The sequence below is a fragment of the Chlorocebus sabaeus genome, chromosome 6, assembly GCF_047675955.1.
Source record: "Chlorocebus sabaeus isolate Y175 chromosome 6, mChlSab1.0.hap1, whole genome shotgun sequence".
NCBI classification, from domain to species: Eukaryota; Metazoa; Chordata; class Mammalia; order Primates; family Cercopithecidae; genus Chlorocebus; species Chlorocebus sabaeus.
The window spans coordinates 4,758,746-4,764,787 of NC_132909.1; the positions used below are offsets into that span (position 1 = coordinate 4,758,746).

At 47.3% G+C, this 6,042-nt stretch overlaps 1 protein-coding gene across 3 annotated transcripts in view; it reads right to left on the minus strand.

Moving 5' to 3' along the window:
• ZNF331 (zinc finger protein 331) overlaps positions 1 to 5,673 on the minus strand; it is a 42,375-nt gene extending 36,702 nt beyond the window's left edge. The window contains exons 1-2 of one of the 3 annotated variants that reach the window (XM_007997953.3): positions 5,526 to 5,673; positions 4,623 to 4,689 (exon numbers count right to left, since the gene is read on the minus strand). The gene's annotated coding sequence lies outside the window, so the exon portion shown is untranslated. Of the gene's footprint in view, positions 1 to 4,622; positions 4,690 to 5,330; positions 5,482 to 5,525 lie in introns of those variants that run through there. The other 2 variants (XM_037991455.2, XM_037991454.2) reach the window with 2 other exon arrangements.
• Positions 5,674 to 6,042: the final 369 nt, after the last annotated feature.

Below are 6,042 nucleotides of genomic sequence, written 5' to 3' on the forward strand. Positions count from 1 at the left end.
AGTTACTCGGGAGGTTGAGGCAGGACGATTGTTTGAACTGGGAGGTGGAGGTTCAGTGAGCCGAGATTGCGCCATTACACTCCAGCCTGGGAGATAGGGCGAGACTCCATCTCAAAAAAATAAAAAAACTCATAATAGAGACAGGGTCTTGCCATGTTGCCCAGTCTTGAACTTCTGGGCTCAAGCAATCCTCCTGCCTCACAGCTCCCAAAGGGCTTTGGATTATAGGTGTGAGCCACCATGCCTGGCTCCCTCTTTTTCCTAATGGTAAAATGTGCCACAGGGCGTGGTGGCTCACACCCGTAATCCCAGCACTTTCAGAGGCTGAAGCAGGTGGATTACCTGAGGCCGGGAGTTCAAGACCAGCCTGACCAACATGGAAAAACCCTGTCTCTACTAAAAATACAAAATTAGCTGGGCGTGGTGGCACTTGCCTGTAATCTCAGCTACTTAAGAGGCTGACGCAGGAGAATCGCTTGAACCCAGGAGGCGGAGGTTGCGGTGAGCCGTGATTGTGCCACTGCACTCCAGCCTGGGCAACAAGAGCGAAACTCCATCTCAAAAAAAAACAAAAGTGCCTTCCTTGAACCCGCTGTCTGCGTAATCAGTATTAACCAAAAATAACATTCAGAGTCTGACGTTATGAATGAAATTCATTTCGTTTAACAAAACGAATACATTAGCAAAAGAGATTCTAAGAAATATAAAGAGGAAATGTTCCATCAGCAGCTGGGGGACAGAGGCATTGTTCTGCATAAAAAACATCTAATTTAACGACTCTAATCTGAGAAGATGCCAATTTGAGAACATCAGCAGGAGGCTGAATCTTGTGTTCCACAGGATAAGGGAGATACATATGAGATACTGTCATCTAATTCATTTTCTATCATGGAAATGTTACTTACACAGCCCATATTCGTTACTTGTACAAATAATCTTGCTAATGTTACATGGAAAGTCCTATCTGCAAGGCACCCAGTGATTAGGGTTCATCAGTGATTATTGTGATGTCCTGGAAAAGGAACATTAACATTCTGTAATCTAATTCTAAAAGGCTCTTTGTTGAACAGTTGTTGCCATAGGTTAGATTCTGTGAATCTATAAGGTAGAAATATGTGAGAGATATTTCAAAGCAAGGCAAAGATCACTGGCATAGCCCTTCCCCTCCCAACACACACACGGCTGTAATGAGATTCATAGCTGGGTTGGATTCCTTTCATAGATGAAGATTTGGAGTCTTTGGCTCACTTATGATTAATTAGCAAGATTCAATACTCCAAAAACAAAACATGCACAAGCTTAGAGGCAAAGGAGAGGACTAGAAACATAAATACCGTTTCAAATGTTTTTTTCTTGGTTTTTTTTTTTTTTTTTTTTTTTTTGAGACATTGTCTCCCTTTGTCACCCAGGCTAGAGTGCAGTGGCATAATCATGGCTCACTGCAGCCTGGAACCCCTAAGTTCAAGTGATCCTCCCACCTCAGCCTTCTGAGTAGCTGAAACTATAGGTATGCACCACCATGCCTGGCTATTTTTTTTTCAATTTTTTATTTTAGTAGAGATGGAGTCTCACTGTTGCCCAGGCTGGTCTCAAACTCCTGACCTCAAGTGATCATCCCGCTTTGGCCTCCCAAAGTGCTGGCCATTTAACATGTTAATCAGTGATTATCTCTGGAGGGTACAATTATAGGTAATTTGGAGATGCTTCTTTAAGGGCTCCTTAGGGACTTTTTTTTTTTTGCCTCCAGCAGGCCTGCATTAATCCTATTATAAGAAACATAACAAGATAGGAGCAGGGTACAGTGGGGGTGTCTGTAATCCCAGGGACTTGAGAGGCCGAGGTGGGAAGATCACTTTAACCCCGGAGATTGAGGCTGCTGTGAACTATTAGCAACCCCCCCGCACTCCAGCATGGGCAACAGAACACAACCTTGTCTATAAGGAAAAAACAAAACAAAACAAAACAAAAACATATAAAAAGAGAAATATAGGCCAGGCATCCCGGTGGCTCACGCCTGTAATCCCAGCATTTTGGGAGGCCAAGGCAGGCAGAGCACCTGAGGTTGGGAGCTCGAGACCAGCCTGACCAACATGGAGAAACTCTGTCTCTACTAAAAATACAAAATTAGCTGGGCGTGGCGGGGCATGCCTGCAATCCCAGCTACTCAGGAGGCTGAGGCAGAAGAATTGCTTGAACCCAGGAGGCAGGGGTTATGGTGAGCCGAGATCACGCCACTGCACTCCAGCCTGGGCAGAGCGAAACTCCATCTCAAAAAAAAAAAAAAAAAAAGAAATAGAACATGATTATGATTATACCACATTTAAAAAAAAAGGACTATAGTTATGGGGGAGCTAGTATATTGTTGTCACGAAGGAAACTCTGAATGGATTGGCAAAATCACTGCCTCTCAAATATGTCAATATGGTAATGCTGGCACCTACGATTACATTACCTTACATGGCAAAGGGGAATTAAGGTTGCAGATGACTAAAATTGCTAATGGGCTGACACTAAGATAGCGAAGATTATCCTGAGTTACCTCAGTGGGCCTAATGTAATCACCAGGGTCCTCAAAGTTAGAAGAGGGTCAGATGAACAGAAAGAAGTAGGGTCAGAGTAATGTGATGGAAAAAGGACTTGACTTGTCTTTGCAGATTTGATGATGGAAGAAGGGGTCATGAGCCAAGGAGTGTGGGCAGTGTCTAGAAGCCAGCAAAAGCAAGGACATAAAACACCTCCTACAGGACGGGCTTGGTGGTGGCTCACGCCTGCAATCCCAGCACTTTGGGAGGCTGAGGTGGGCTAATTAATCACCTGAGGTCAGGAGTTCGAGACCAGCCTGATCAACATGGAGAAACCCTGCTTCTACTAAAAATACAAAAATTAGCTGCGGATAGTAGTGCACGCCTGCAATCCCAACTACTCAGGAGGCTGAGGCAAGAGAATCACTTGAATCTGGGAGGTGGAGGTTGCAGTGAGCCAAGATTGTGCCACTGCACTCCAGCATGGGCAACAGAGCAAGACTCCATCTCAATTAAAAAAAAAAAAAAATCCTAGAGCCTCCAAGCACAAACACCTCCTAGATCCCTGCCAACATCTTGGTTTTGGCCCAGTGAGACCCACTTCAGACTTCTGACCTCTAGGATAGCAAGATAATATATTTGTGTTGTATTAATAAATCTGTGGTAATTTGTTAAAGCAGGAAAAATAAACTGATATAAGGCTTAGTATTGAAAAAAGTGTCACTGAAACAGGTACAACCTTCCTGTTCTAAAACATGTTTTTGCTCGGTTTCAGTAATACAATCAGACCCTCAACACAAAAATGTAGCTAAATTGCCTCTGTAGGCATCTTAATTAACTGAGTATTTTGTCCCCTCCCCACCAAATTCTTACATTAAAATCCTATCCCTCAATGCGATACTATTAGGAGGTGGGGCCTCTGGGAGGTGATTAGGTCATGAGGGTGGAACCCTCAGGAATGGAATTAGTGCCTTATGAAAAAGACCCCAGAGAGCTCGCATCTCTTTCCTCCATGAGAGCACACAGCAAGACGGTGAAGGTCTCCAACCTGGAAGAGGGCCCTCAATAGAACTTGACCATGCCGGCACGCTCTTCTCAGACTTTCAGCCTCCAGAACTGTGAGCAATAAATGTTTGTTGTTTCAGCCACCAGTCTATGGTACTTTGTTATAGCAGCTGAAACAGACTAACGTAAGAATAAATTAAAGAGTGTGTGCAAAACACAAGAGACTATGGTACAAACATGTGCTCAATAAATGTGGCCAGGCTCCTCTCTTCTGAAGGATTCAGGAATAATCCTAAATAATATATTAAAATGTCATGTTGGATAAGGTATTTACAAAAATCTTATTCAATGGAATTTCTAGGCAATCGAAGGATTTTCTTCATTTACTGTTGTTAATAACTATTAGTAGTGTTTAATATTATGTCAGGTGCATTCTTCTTTCTTATGGCTATAACTAAAGTTACTTCTTTGTAGCTGCAGAGTATTCCATGAAATGAATGTGGTATAATTACTTAAACATTTCCACCATCCTGAACAGTAATTGTGGTCAAGGTACACAGTCTTCAATTCTAGACCAATGGGTCTAAATGTCTTTGGGGCATGTACACTCTTCTTAATGCCATGAAATTACAGAGTATCTCCTTAGGGTGGTGGTGGTGGGGGACCAATACACTAACACGGATAAACACATACAGTAAATATATACACAACATCCCTTGGAAAGTTGTAAGTGGAGTTAAAGGAAGGCCCTCAGGTTAAGGATAACAGTTCTAGACCATTTGAGGCTGTGGTTCATTTTGTGAACCTGCAAACACCCATCCCAGTTACCTTCATATGTACGTTGCTCCTGATGTACAGACATCCAGGCTCAGCACATAACAGCAGCACTTGCTGCGCACTCACACTCCAGTGTGCGGGTCTATGGGTTCTACACATGTTAACGCATTTCACCCTCCTCACAAGCCTATCTTCAGAAGGCTCAAAAAGCTAACAGGCAGAAACAGGACTCAGATCTTGGTCATCTACATTTAATGTTTGGTCTTAAGTTTTATAAACACATATCATTTAATTAAAAAAAAGAAAAAGGATACTCACCTGACCCTTTAAGATGTTTAACGATTCGTCTTCCTCCTTGGGGATGCTTTTCCTGAAGGATGCTGGCCTGGGGGAAACAGAACCAGAAGGGTAACACCTGCCATAGCTAATAAAACCAAAGAGAAATGCAAGGCCCCGAGATGGAGTTTCTGGGAGATTCCTGAAGAGCAAGCTGAGATGACTGAGATGATGAAGTGTGGAGCTGCCCCTCCCCCTGTCTCCCACATCAGGCACGTGTTCCTCTATAGGAGGAATTCTACTCCCGAGGCCACCATCTCCTGTCACTCATGAGGCCTGCATGGAGAGCACTTCTGGCTCTGAAAGCGTCACCTCATGGCTGTTTCTGCCTTGTTGTTGGTGAATTTTCCGGCGAGGTTCAGGCACTCACGTCCCTCTGCGGCCCTTGTTCTCAGGCAGGTACCACTTGGTTAGGAGGTGAAGCAGTAGAGGCGCTGGAGCCACAGGTTGTGCTGTCACACACACCTGCGTCACCCAGAAGGCCCGATCACCTATCCCAGCACAAGCCCGCACGGACGGCGCAGCCTCACCACAGCACACGCTGTCCCGAGACACATCTGCGCCCCTCATACCCACTAACGCCCAGCACGGCCACGCTGTGGGCCCCGCCACCCCACACAGTGCAAAGGTGCATTCGTGGGCCACGGAGACCCGTCCTGACCGCTGCCCCACACAACCCCCAGAGTGCACCTCACAGAGCAGAGTCCCCGGGACGCACCGCCGAGGTTCACAGGTGTGGGCTCCATCGACCCAAAGCCTCCGAAGCACCCCCGGTCACCAGTTATGGGGCGAGCCCGGCTGTGTCACCCCACACTCTCCAGCAAGTGCGTCACCGTCAGAAGCTCAGTGCCCGTCTCCCCTGGGAGCCTTGGGCGCCAATCTCACCTGCGCGGACTGGCGGAGATGCAGCGGTTGCGTCACTGGTGCAAACACGCACCCAGCACGCCCCCCATTGCCCCCAATGACGCTCGCGTGCACCCGTGTCACAGTTACGGGGACAGGGCCGCCGCGTCAGCCTCGTACTCCCACGCAACTGCGTCACACACTCGGTCCCGCCACCCATGGAGGCCAGCGCGCATGCGCACCCCGGACCCAGGCGGCGCCTCGCGCATTGAGCTGCCGGAGCGCGCAAGCGGCAGCAGAGCCGGACACGCATGTGTGCACAGACCCCTACACGTATGTGAGCGACGACAGACCCCGGATACATAGTGTGCTCAGCCGTTGAGGTGCCTGTGTGGGCACACAGACCCTGACAGGCGTGTGCGCACGCACAGACGCCGACACGCATGTGTGCATGGAGCCCGACACGCATGTGCGCGTGCACAGACTCCAACACGCTTACACACTGAGACGTGTGTGTGCACCCCTCCCATCTCTTTCCCTCCTCTGCTTCTCTCAAAGC